The 14365-nt window shown below is 38.1% G+C and overlaps 1 non-coding gene across 1 annotated transcript; it reads left to right on the forward strand.

Moving 5' to 3' along the window:
* Nucleotides 1-14016: 14016 nt before the first annotated feature.
* Nucleotides 14017-14123, forward strand: LOC141616039 (small nucleolar RNA R71). Its single transcript, XR_012530417.1, has one exon. It is a non-coding gene; the product is annotated as a small nucleolar RNA R71 (small nucleolar RNA).
* Nucleotides 14124-14365: the final 242 nt, after the last annotated feature.

Genomic DNA, 14365 nt, shown 5'->3' on the forward strand with positions numbered 1-14365 from the left:
ACCATTTCTATTTTTTTTTTAAAATTCAATACATTGATAGACCCATCCATTTAATCATTTACTTATATTTTAGTGGGTCAATTGAATTTAAATATAATATTTTCCATGCTTCTGAGATTTTGTGCGAATTGTGTTCCTCGTAGCATAATTTGTCCAAATTATACATTCAATAGACTCATCTAACAAACTTAATATCTAAACTTTGAAAGAATTTCGATCTTTGCGATTTTTTTACGATAAAAGGGTTGAATTATAAGGTACCCTCTCTCCAATTCTCCAATCCAAAATTAATTTTTCTTCTAAATTTTTTAGGATTCTTCAAGAATCAACCTTATCTAGCTCAAAAGTTTTTGTGCGTCTGTTATTTTGTTTATTGAATTATATTAGATAATGACACATGAATGATTTGAACAAAGATTTTTAAAGAGTTAGGGCCCTATTTATAATTTTACCAAGGGCCTCAAAATGTTTAGGACCGACCCTGATAATAAGACAAACAACAAGTGGGATGTCACCACTTTGTCTTATTATGTAAGTGGTGACATATTTAACCCGATTACACTTTAGACGGATACCCATCTAAAGTGAGACTAATTGTTTATGTTAAGGATGATAGGGCCTTTAACTACATCGAATCGAATGTTAGAGATCGAGTATGCACAAAACGACAATTGACAACAATAAATCACAGTATCACACCGAATCGATTTATGCTTTTCTAATAGAACAATTTGACCTTATATTTTTTTTGCTAGAGTGAAAAAGGGTAACTTACAATACTCCAAAAGTTACAGAACAAGCTAGTCGACTAAATTGTATTACAAACCTAACTAGCAAGTCTAATGCAACAAAGCCAAACTTAAAAACTACATAAACATATAGTAAAGTTGAAATTATAACAGAACATACGGAAGCAACGAGAGTAGGATGTTGAAGAGTAGATTGACGACGAACAACTTCATCCCCGTCATCAGCAATACTAATAACTCCCATAGGCCAACGTGACGAACCAGGTGCATTTACGCCACAAGAGCGTAGAAAGAAAAGAGGAAGAACGAGCCAAACAAGCTTGTCTTCAATGGAAAAGAATCTCCTACAACGTGGCGATCGGCCTCAATAGTCCAAAGACTAACAAACCAAGAAATCAAGTAAGCTGATAAAAAGGGCAAGAGAGCTCCCCCAACCAACCTCCCACCAACACAATGCATAGTCCCTACCAACGGCGCCTTTGAAAGGCCATTATTCCGTAGAGTGATAGAACACAACTAATCCTATCGGAGAGTCTCTCATAAAAGGGAGATTATTTGTAAAAACACGAGGAAAAAAAGCTCAAAGTCGACATTGATATTGGAGGAGAATAACCGCATTTGACCCTATATTATTGCCAGAGTTATATCGAATTTCCTATTGAGATAAGACGACATCCTCTGTTTTCCAGCACAAGAAACAAAGATGTAATTCAGAAATATTTTATGTGTAGTTTATTATATCGTTCAATGATGCTGAAGATAAAATTATAGAAGTGAAAGAGGGTAACAAGTAACCTTAATTCCCTTATTTCTGATGAGTTGTGACTCTTTAAAAATTTCCGTCAAATTTATTTACTTTGGGTAATAAAATTTGTGCCAAAGTTTCAAGGGCATTGCCCCTGAACCCCCCGTCATAGTCGTAAAGGAAAAATAGATCTAATAAGGCGGAATAAACAAACAATTTTGTTACTTATTTGAAAGAAAAGATCGAAATATTGCAACAACTAAAAATCGAAGATATATTACGTTAAAGAGGTTTAATAAATAGTATAAATACAATTGTTTTTGTGCCTCGTCTCACCCTCTATTGATAGTTCACAAGTAACGGCGGCGAAACTTCTCCCACGGAACCCCGACGAAAAGGCCAAAGCACATCATGAGTCATTACCGATTTGTAAGGCTATGAAACCGGTGAAAGGTTTGACAAACCTGCATTTGTGGAAACGCAACTAATTTTTATGGAAAATTGGAACCATTCGAATACTTTATGTCATGTCAAGACACAAGTAGTGGCATAAACACTAAGAAATTCGTTACCCTTAGCATTCTATGTCTAGAATGACTCTCGCGATACCAATGAACACGGGTGTTCAGAGAGATCTTGAGTAAGGGGTGAGGGTACGTATTAGGAAGCTCTTTATTTGAACACCTAATCCCACCCGCCTCAAAATCGGCCTCTACTAATGATAAGGGAAGTTATTTATACTTGATATGTAGTCAATTATATGCATGAGATGCAACAAAGATGTTTTAAACCTAACATGTGAATATAACTAAGTCGGTTAACAAACAATTAGCACTCAATTAGGTCGAAGTTGGAATTAGATTCGTTACATGTGATTATGTGAATATGGCAGAGAAATAAATAATTCAAGTAAAATATGAAAATACGATAAATTACATGATATATATTACAATGGATTAACTTGAATTTACGTCATAAATATGCTCAAAAAAGGATTTAAAAAGAAAAGGAAATAAAAGAAACAAAAAAAATTAAAATATGAAAATATGTCGAATCAAGGGTGATAATATGAATAATAGCCGATTAGAATCTTAATTAGAAAGCCTACGCCAAGACGAGAAAGAGTTCATAGACAGAAACCAACCAAAAACAGACGCATCAACAATTGCGTCCTCTGGAAGAGACACACCTCTTGTTGCGACTGTTCTTGAGTTGGGTTCTGACTGTGAAAGTCAGACCCGTGGGTTACTTATTGTTCGTTGGTTAATTTACATTGATTATTGATATATGACTCGAGTAGAAGTGATTTAGCATGTTTATGTAATGAAGATCGTCGTAAAGCGAGAAAAGGGAATTAAAACGAGATATTGCAACGGTTTACAAGTTATGATTATTTACGATGTCAGATTTTACGAAGATTGAAACTTTAAACTATAAATAGACGAGAACATAGTTAAAGATTGATGAAACTAGAAAAACGAAGTATGTACAAAAGACGAATTCTAAAGACTCGATATGGAAGAATCGAACCTATAAAATTTGGGTTTGATTTAAGTGACGAAAACCCGCAAATATTGATTATAAGGGATTTAAGTCAAAAAGGATTTTAATAAAGATTATTTAAAAGGAGAAACTCGAAAAGGTTTGGATAAATAAAGAAAAAGAAACGAAAAGAGGAAAAGACGAAAACAAATAGAGACGCGGGGAAGAAGAATAAGAGCAGCAACTGATAAACAACCCCTGGAAAAGGTGCAGTAGATGCTGCGACTACTCGAGAAGGCGCATCATTTGATGCGTTTCTCCTCGACGTCGTATCGCTGCTGTTTTCACCAAAACGGTTTAAAGCTTAACTTTTGAAAACGGTTTGAGCATATCTATGATATAAGTTCGTACATTAATTTGATACCGAAAATAAAGTGCAAGATTAAATAGGTTTTACACCCTCAGACTTACATGTTTGACGAAACGAGATTAACTAAGTTGTCGTTTAGTGATTGCTCGACTCAATATATGCAAATATGAAAGTGCCCTTGAAAAAGGATTTAAAACAATTCATTAAGTTGATAAAGGGGAGTTGCTTAAGTGGGTAGGTCTATGCAAAGTGACTAGTACTCAAAATAATCTGAGCTGACGTGGTTGCGTGGAGCAAGCACGTAGGCGTCGAAAAGCAAGAGCGAGTCTTAGAATGCAAAGGGAGAAGAGAAGGGCAGACACTCGCGTGAAAAATATGTGAGGCGGAGGCCTCTATTTATACTAATCACTAGGAGGAATTTAGGAAAAAGTCGGATTAGGAAAGAAATATGGAAATATCTTGGAAGATGGGAAAAAGCAACCTAGGAAGAGGTGCAGCAGGAACTGCGACCTTTCCAAGAGGCGCAGCTCCTGCTTCGTTTTGTCTCGGGTGGTTTCCTACTTAGCAAGAAATATTTACGCGGTTTAAATTAAGAATTAGGGAAGATGTATGCTTCCTTATTGCGTAAAGAAGATATTTTTCGAGATTTAATCATAATCAATAAATATTTAGGAATAAGACTCTAGAACATTCCGATTTGGCTTAAGACGGTTTTTAGAAAATGGAAACGGTTTTTGACCCGGACTCCAAATATACTCTAATTACTGCCAAAACGAACGTATCGACGCGTACATGACGACCATGAGGTTGACTCAACTGTTTGAGCTATCACTTGTTGACGAACTTACGAAATGTCATGAATCGCTCTGCATGACAAACATGCGGCCCAATCATCACTGGGTGGTTGGCGGAAGGTGTAGAAATGAGGTATTTACAGAGCCCTTACTTTAACTGACGCTTGTACAAGGTAAAAGTCAAAGTATAGCCCTCAGGTCAATCAAAAATTAAAACCTGAAGACTATGGCGACGCGAGGCGGCTTAAAGAGTCGAAGCCAAGGACCTGTCGCCGGGAACATTTTAGAGTCTATCGACTTCCGGGGAGGGTCTTTTGAAGTCCATTTGACTACATTAGAAAACTCGCCAGCCATAGGAAGAAACCATACCTGAGGTGTAGGCGAACTGGAGCTTCATGGGGAACCATGTGAAACAAAGGCAGAGCGTTATGGTCACCGCCGGGAGTAACGCAGAGCGTTATGGGCACCGCCGGGGAACAATAAAAAAATATGGCAGGAACGTTATGGGCACCACCAGGAGAACAATTTGCTTGAAAAAGCTGCGACAGGACTTTGTGTAGAACCGCCGAAAAACGAACAATAATAATCAACTTTGTGAACAGCATGACGTTATGGGCACTGCTGGACAGGAAGGTAGGAACGTTATGGGCACCGCCAGGAGAAAAATTTGCTTTGTAAAAGCTGCGACATGACTTTATTTGGAACCGCCGAAAAAAAATATTAATCAACTTTGTAAGCAGCAGGACATTATGGGCACTGCTGGAGAGGAAGGTAGGAACGTTATGGGCACCGCCTAGAGAATTTTCTTGCGTTGTCTTCAGTCGAGAAATACATGGGCTGTATAGTGACAATGAACTCTCGTAGGGGAATAAAATGTTGTAACTTGCTGGGGAAAATGTAGACCAACTGGCAAAGAAATACACTTGAAGGAAATATACGGAGTAAATATACTCTAAGTACTAGAGGGAATATCCAAAAGTGGGAAACATGGGGCCCGGGTCCGCCAATAACGAACTTATAACGACTTGAGAGCAAGAACTGCTGTGAACCATGTTGGGGAAGAGGCGCAACAGGTTTATGACTTGGGGAAAGGGCGCATCATATGCTGCGTTTTCTCCCGAGCTTGTCTATGCCTGAGTAAAGTAGAAACTCAGAGGGAGTTTCCCATTCATTCAAACACATATCATTTTCGTCTTCTTCAACACAAAAACGCATAATCCTTCACCAAATTTCATCAAAACTCGCCATAAATCATGACAAATCTAGGTATGCATCTTGTATTTGATTTAATTTGCATTTGTAGCTTGAATTAGGGTTTTTATCCCCAAAATACTCGAAAATTTGGGGGTTTCGTCCAAATGATTTTGTTCCTTGAAATTGACAATAGAAATGAGTAATTGAACATGCGAGGAGCATAACCATGTATCCATTTCAAATTTTCATTGAGTATTGATGAAATGTGACCAAAATAAGACGATCTTTGCTAAACCGCTCCAAAAGGCTCGAACGCGACCTTATACTAGTCGGTTTTCAATAAAACTTCATTTTTTGGAACTCTTGGGTGATGGGTAAACTTGCTATAATGTCGGAATTTCAGTTTGTGACAGGTCTTCCGTGACACTTTTTGCATGGGATTTAGCTATAGTAACGAAATGCTGCCGAAATTTTGACTCATAGCCATGACTAAGCTTAAATTAGACACATAGGAACGTGACTTTATCGTACTTGTTATCTTGCTCGGATAGCGGAAGGATAGCTTGAAAAAAAAAACGACCTAAAATGGCCTGAAAACGGCCTTTAAATGCCTTTGTTTTCTCTTTTTTTGCTGAGGATATACCTTGAACTTCGAGGCGAGACCCCATAGAGGCGGTCTTTGGCCCTCTCTCAGTTCTCGTGGTTCACACGGGAGTTCTAGAGGATATGGAGGAGGAAGAGGCGCCGTGGAGGGCCACCGTGAGAAGGAGGGGGCGTCAGCTTGTGCATGCGCCTGAGTGAGCGGAGAAATGGGATGACCGTCATCTCATTTGAGCAGTGGAGTGCCACTTGTCGTATCGTACGGTAAGGAGTATGGTAAACTTTCAAACTGGCCTCGTAATGCGCCATTTCTTTTCATTTCGTATGCTCTACTTAACTTAGAAACTAACAAACCTTTCAAAATGCAGAAGGCAGGCAACATGAGGTCGTTCTATGGATATACGACCATGAAGGAGGTTTTCAAAAGGTTGTCGGAGGAGGAGAAGGAAATCATCGAGCGTGGGGTCTTTGGAACATTGGTAAGGGGATGGCGCGAGATCAAGAGGAAGAAGATTCGGGCCAACATGTGCCTGATTCGAGATTTCTTGGACATCTACTGGGACACGACCTCGACTTTCCATATGATTTTTAGAGAGGTCGGAGTCACCTTGGAGGACTACATCATGATCTCTGGCTTGTCTTGTGGAGAGGAGCTGATAGTGTGGCCTACGCCGGCCATAAGAGTGGACTCGGCTGAGGCCAGGGGCTTGATCGGCTGGAACCTTGCTAGGGCCGCGACTAGGGTACCCGACCTAGTTCCTAGTTCTACGTCAAGCATTACTTTGATGTTAAGGTTCCGACGAGGGTGCAGATGACTGCTGGTGGTGGCGCAGTGCCTCCTCCACCGTGCACGGCTGAGCAGCGGGCCCGATTGTGGCTCTGGTGGTTTCTGTCTTTGATTTACTTCAGAGACAAGGGGAGAGGCTGTGGACGAAACTTCTTCCTTTTCTTGCTGACTTGAGTAGCCTAGGCCATCTGGACCAGATTACTCCTAGCTTTGCGGTCCTCACTCCGTACCTGAGGGCCATGGTTCGTCCATAGTTGATGGAGAAGGGGACTTCTCCTGCTACTGTCAGTCCAGGTCTCATTTTGGAGGTATGAACCTTCCTTTATATTTGTTTATTTTTATGAAATTAGAAATGGGTGAAAGTGACAAATCATTTATAAATGAAGGATCATTTAGAAATAAAAATGAAATGAATAAAATGAAAGAATCATTTTGAGAATAAATATGAAATAAAAGATCATCATTTGAAAATGTGAAGGATCATTTGGAAATATGAAATTATCATTTTGAATAAAATAATTTCTTCTTTGCTAGGCATGGGTGTACTCGTACTTCCCTGATTTTGCTCCTACGAGGGCCGCAGATGTGGGAAGAGAGTACCCCATGGTGAGAGACTGAATCATGTGCCGATAGAAGAACCATCGGTCTTTTTATGACACCTTGATAAGTCAATTTTATATACATTTTAACCCCCTATATTATCTCTATTTTACATGTCAATTGCACTAATGTTAGTGTTTGTGAGCTAATTCCGTGTTCTAGTTGTGCTTGCTTGTTTTCATTATGTTTTGTAGGAAATTAAGCTCTTAGTAGCCTTTTCCCGTCAAACTAGCATGCACATGAGTTCACGAGGCTAAAAAGACTAAACATGACCTCGGAAGGGTATTTTGGTAATTTTCAAGCCCGAGTAAGAAGTATGAAGCTTGAGTTGATATGATAAATGATCATACAAAATATAGACCCAAGTAAAGTCCAAAATGTTCAAGTGCCCATGCTAAGCTTTGGATCCCATTTGAAGCATTCAACCGGAGGAATTATGGAGCATTAACAAGCATCTTTGGATTCCCTTTAAAATTAAAGACGGATTTAAGACAAAGGAAAAAAAATAACCGCGACCCCGATTGGTGTTACGCTCCTCTTAATTGTTTACATTTTATCATTCACCCCTATATAAAGGGTGTTGATCCGACACTTCTTACACACCTTCGACACCACTTTTATACTCTCATTTCAGTTTTTAGTTTAGGTTAGGTTATATTTCCCTTAAGCATTTCCTTATTGTAATTTCCTTTAAACATTTCAAGTTCATTTGCAATTTCCATTTCAAGTATTTGTTCTTCTATATTCAAGTTCTATTTCCATTACAAAGGTAATCTCATTTCTAGTACTTCTTTGTTATTCCTTTGTCATTTCCATTTACTAATTATCATGTTTACTTTATCATTTGTCACTAGTTTAATTTACATTATGCAAGAGTAGTTAATTTGTCTAGGGAATAAGGGAAACCATGCATAAGTAGTTCTTGCAATTGTTGAACTAGGATGCTATAATATCGTATCATTGTTTCTTTCACATGCTTGCATTTTATTGTTAGTCTTTGATAAATGATCACTATCTTAGATTAAATTTGTTAATTCACCTTTATAAGTCAAGAGGCACGAAATTGAATTAGACTAAATATGTGTTAGTAGGACGACCTGTCATAACGAGAGTTCTCTAGGACCCGACCTATGGTTGACAATAAGGCCGAGAGGTGGTTGTCTTTAAGCCTAAACAGTTAACAATTATCAACTCCTATGTTTAACTTGAGCATTTACATAATTTTCATGTGTGACCCAACCTCCCTAGACTTTTCCTTTATCATTATTATTTTCTTCCATTATCCAACCAATCAAGCATATGTTAACCGACCTTGATAGAATTCACTCCGTAACAACTTGTTTAGCAACTCCCGTCTCCTTGTGTTCGACCTCTATTACTACATTCATTTGTGTCTAGGGTATTTATCTTTGAGCATTTACGGTTTTGTTTGTTAATTAGTTGTTGAATTTTATCTTGTTTTATTTTGTCGCGGGGAACACTTGTTCCTTGGGATCTTCTCACGGTTTCCTTGTAATTTTAGTGCCTATTTTGTAAGTAATTGTAGATACCCATATCTGTCGATATTGTAATTTTTATACTTCCAACAAACACCCGATGATGATAGGACGACATTTACTCCTAGTTGGCATGTGTCATTTATTTGGGTTCGTTTTATGACGTAGAACGGGCGTTGTCAATGAAGCGTTTTTTAATTTAAAATGATTTTCAAGTTAATAAAGATTTTAAATTCATTTTATTTTATTTATTTTAATTTGAATTTATTTTCTAATTTATTTTATTGAAAATAAAATATTTTGTGATTTGAAAAATCATTTTAAAAGTTTAAATTGTTTTATAAATCGTATTTGAAAAGCTCGATTTTTAAGACGATTTTATACACGATTTCAAGCTTGTTTTCTATGCGATTTGGGCACGAATTTCGATGCAATTTTCAACCCAATTTCTTCCCCTCATAGCCCAGCTTTCGAACCTCCATTAACCCAACCCAAAGCTCACCAAAGCCCTCCTATTGGAAGCCTCAAAACAGCCCGTCAACACTCATAACCCGTGTTCAGCTCAACCAACATCCGACCCTCCAAACCCGTACCAATTCGACTCAAACCAAGCCCAAAATCTCGCCTCACTTAGCCTACATACTAACCCACGAATCAAGCCCTAACCCACGTCCTAACCCACACCCAACCAGGCTCAAATGAGCCCGAAAAATAGCAGCACACATGCACACACCCATGCTCTATTTTTCGCACCTTAAACCCGCATCATTCGAACCCAAACTCAAGCCACCCTTCAAGCCAAGAACCATCACCACCTAGCCAACCTTTTACTTGACCCCCAAGCTTCCTATAATCTCCATAAACCTCAAGAAATCCCTTCCAAAACCGAGCCAAATCCCCTTCCTAAACCGAATAACAAACACTTACCAAAAACCCGCAAATATGTTTCGATATTTCCTATTCCTATTCCATCCACACCCATTATCTTAAACCTCAATAAAACTACCTTACATAGACTCCTACACCATATAATATCCTTCCATAGCCGTGCCATGGAGAAAGATAGAAGATCTTTGCTCATAAACCCTATTCTAACCAATCCCGTCATCATATAAATAACCCTTTCAAAACCCATCGAAAGAGGGTCACCAATTCCGCAACTTTGCTCCTATAGTATCTCCACACTCCCATAATCCATATCAAAGCATCAATCTCCAGAAACCAAGCTTTAAACGCACACGAAACTGCTCAAAAACCAGAGTGTGCAAACACTCTGTTTTCGCATTCTTTCTTGCGCAGACCAGTCCCCTTTTGCCTCGATTTTCGTGCCCATACTCTCAAAACGATCCCTGTTTGTTTGAACTTTCAAAAGCTACATTCTTAAACGATTCTAAAACATCTTTCCAATCGAATTTCATCAATAAACGAGTGAGATATTCGAGTTTGAAAAACGCTGCGCAATTCCTTCAAAAACACGTGTTTGCTTCAACTTTCGTCGACGACGGCCCCTCGAGACAAAATCTACGATCAATTACGACCCAAGACGGTGTCAACGATACATGTAGGTTGAGGGTGCATTAAAAATCCTTCCTTTCTCCTTTTTATTTCCGTTTTATATTGCTTTATTTATTATATTGTATTACGTTATTTTATCATTTTAATTATGCTAGATTAGCGATAATTATTGTTTTGTTAATGTTGAATGAAGGATAATGGGATTAGTAGTGTGGATGTGACGATGGATGGCCGTTGTGTGTGGTTCTGTTTTCTGTAAAATTAGATTTGTATCATATGTTTGATCGTAACAAGTTTAACATGTTTTAATGATTATTTACGAGTAATTCTTGGTATGTCGTTAATTTTAATTATCAATTCGAAGTTATTGATGTTTAATTTAATTAGAATAAAATTCTTATTATACTTGCCATGTTTTATTCGTTCTTATGATTTTTCACATGTTTAGTTTAATTGTTTAATTATTTAGCATGTTATTAAATCTAATTTGTGTTTATTTATTTTTAAACATTTAAAATTAATTGGTGATGATTTTCCAGACTTATAACTTTTAATTTTAATTTAGGTTAATTTTCGTAGATTATTTCATTTATTGAGTATTTATTTCGCAGTTAACTTTGTTTTTATGCAAAACCCGCGCAGTGCACGGGTCTGTCTAGAATATGTTTTTGTGTGCTTTTCTTAGTTGATAAAATTTATTTAATTTTAGTTTTATTCGTTTAATTAATTTTAGATTTTAATTTATATTATTTATAATTTGTGTTGTATTTTAACTAACCACTAATGTTTGTTGAGTCTATCTTATACTAAAGAGTAAGGATACCTCTTTCCCTCTCTTTATTGGTTGCTTTGCTACAATAGCTAATGAACTCACATGCTAAATTCACTCGACATTTTAATTGCATTAAATAGACATAGAACGGGATTCACATGTTAGGGTTAAAACGTTGTTTGCACTTCAACAAATACAATTCATTCCACTAGCCATCATTTTTCTAAGTAGAGGTCGTCTTTGCGACGGGCGAGTTTAGGTGTCTTATTAACGGACTTCTAAACACGTACCCACACACGGACCTATTTTTCTAAAATGGTTTCCAAATTTCCTTAAATTTGGTGGCGACTCCTTTTTTAAAGCACCCCGTGGATATACCGATTTCCCACATCCATATTTTGGGGACTCCGTTGGGGAGTAGTGTAACTTGAAAACTTAAATGATGGGTAATCGAATGAATTAGTATTTGTTTCATATGCATGCATAACCCAATTGAGACTCTAGGATCGGGCCATCTCCTCCTTGGGTCGATTTCAAGGTAAAGAGATGACGTCCACTATGCCCGGTTTAAGTACCAAAGTGGTCCTCACTGAATCTTCGAGTACTTGTTCTACCATATGCTACGGGCTTATGGGGGGCTTGGCTTATTTGCTGAAGTGGGATCATTGGCATAGATCCAATTTAGAAGACCGACCAAGACTTAGTTGAGTCTAGGCTCATGCATTCATGCTAGTTTGCGAATGACTACTTGCTATGTTATCCCATGTCAATGAAGTTTTCAAAATTTTCAAGTCAATTTTCAAAACCGTCTTTCAAACAAGCCCTTTTGGAAAAAGTATGTTTTAAAGTCGGGATGCTGCCAAAGTTTAGGATTAGAATTTTCAACCACAATGAGCCTTTTATAGCCGGCATGCTGCCCAGTTAAAACCTCATTTTTAAATTCAAATCCTCTCATTTTCGAAAACCGTTTTCAAATTGTCAAACCAAACCACACCATGGAACATGTTTTGAGTCAAGGTCTTAGCCATGTCTTAGGTTCAAGTGAACCGTGTCTTAGTCTAGTACACGACCCACTTGGGTCACCCGAGCTCACACTTGGGTTCGAGTCATGTATGTCAACCACTTGGTCCGAGTCAAACCACCAAAAACGCCCCCTAGAACACATGGGACGTTTTTTTCACGAACCTATGGACCATGTTGGTCCAAGCACGGGTTAGTCACACTGAGTCTAGGCTAGGTCGAGTCTAAGCCTAGTCATTGTATGAGTTAAAATGTAAGTCGAACCTATTGTCGAGTCGAGTCTAAACCAAGTCAATGTCTAAGTCAAAACATGACCCGAATCTATTGTCAAGTCAAAGTCTATTTGGGTCTAAGACCATATTGTTCATTTCGGAGTCTAATCATGTCCAATCTGGTCCGGTCCACTTGCATCCCGAGTCGTTAAATAGAGTGAAACCTCTATCAGTTTACGAGTAGTGTCGAAACTGTGTCAACCTGAGTCACATAGTTTCTTCCCAAGTCAAGCCGAGTTGGGAAAGTGGACCAATTTTTAAACCGAACATCTGTATCAACTCTTGAAAAGAGAAAAGTTCAAAATCGAGGTTGACAATTACAAGTCGGAATTTGCATTAGAGTCTTAGTCCCAGTCGAGTCTAAGATTTGTTTTCCTATAATTACGTCGAACTCCTTTCAATATCAATGAAATTGATTCCATTTTCATTCCAATCATCAAATCAATCCAAAATACACAACACACTCAAAGGCACCCCTTGGGTAAAAGTATATCCTGTTTTAAATGGTAAGGTACATTAGGATCCCATGTTTGCATCCTTTACCTATTCCATGTCTGGCGGTAGAAAACCTCTATCAAAACCAGTGCTTAAGACAAGCCCTTAGATGATCCTATGACGAACTCAGACTTCTTCCCTGTTTCTTATATCTATGACCGAAGGTAAGCCATTCCCCACAAAATCATCCCATCTCAAAGAGAGAAAAGACCGACCAACCTCTCAAATGTTAGCACGACCTAATCCATTGGCAAAGATAATATTTTCAAATGAGAAATCAATTATGACAAGCATCAAAACGTCAAACAAAAAGGTAAAAAGAAAACAAAGAAAAAGCAAAAAGCAAAAAAAAAAAAAAGCAAAAAAAAAAAAAAAAAAAAACGAAAAAAAGCAAAAAAGCAAAAGCGAAAAAAAAGGCAAAAAAAACAAAAAACAATACAAATGCAGAAGTCGTAGAAGCCAAAAAGTCAATATCAAGCATTCGTGATCAAAGCTTAAAGGCAAAGTCAAAACGGTCAGCTAGCACCCATTACCAACCTTATATCCCCAAGTCCTTCTCGAGATAGTCACAAGGAAATAGTCAATATTTTTGAGGATTCATCTAGCTTGTGTCGATACACCCAAGCCTTTAGGGTCCAGACATGGAAATTTGAACCCACATCATTTTCTAACCCATTTTCACTCGGGTTCCATCAAACCCGAGGCACCATTTCCAACCACATCAGCAGCCATAACCTATTGGCCTAAGCACCACAAAACAAACCTCCATAGTGATGGTTCACCATTCAAACCCTTTATTACCAAGCTCCACATCCCAAAGCATCCAAGCCTTTTACACCAACCCCAGACACGGGATTTAACGGTATCTTACAAACGAGAACGGGATACAACATGGCACCTTAGGTGAAACCTTTGGGTGTCTACACACAAACAAACAAAAACACCAATTTTATGCACCTCATCGAACTACTATATTGAGAGTTATGAGGCGCCATCTCCTCTATATTTGCCCAAGTTTGGTTGTCATTAACCTCAGTGAATCTTCTATTAGAACCCATGTTGAGTACATTCCGTGCATCTTCATACAATCCATTCCAAAGTTATTGGACTAGGAACCATTCACTTAGTCCATGATGAGGACAAGAGAGACATGTATCCTTGAATCTTTCCCATGCCTCATATAGAGACTCTTCATCTCTTTGCTTGAGCTCGGTGATTTGGGCTCTTAACATGTTGGTCTTCTCCGGAGGGTAGAAATTCTTATAGAAGGCAAGTGCTAACTTTTTCCATGAATCAATACCAAGAGTAGCTTTATCTAGGCTCTTCAACCATTGTTTTGCGGTTCTGATCAAGGAAAAAGGAAACAATACCTATCGAATTTGGTCTTGAGTTACCCCCGTTTGGGAAATGGCATCACAATAGTCACAAAAAGTTTCCATGTGTAGATGAGGATCCTCACTAGGCATCCCTCCAA

The sequence above is a fragment of the Silene latifolia genome, chromosome 11 (assembly GCF_048544455.1).
Source record: "Silene latifolia isolate original U9 population chromosome 11, ASM4854445v1, whole genome shotgun sequence".
NCBI lineage: Eukaryota > Viridiplantae > Streptophyta > Magnoliopsida > Caryophyllales > Caryophyllaceae > Silene > Silene latifolia.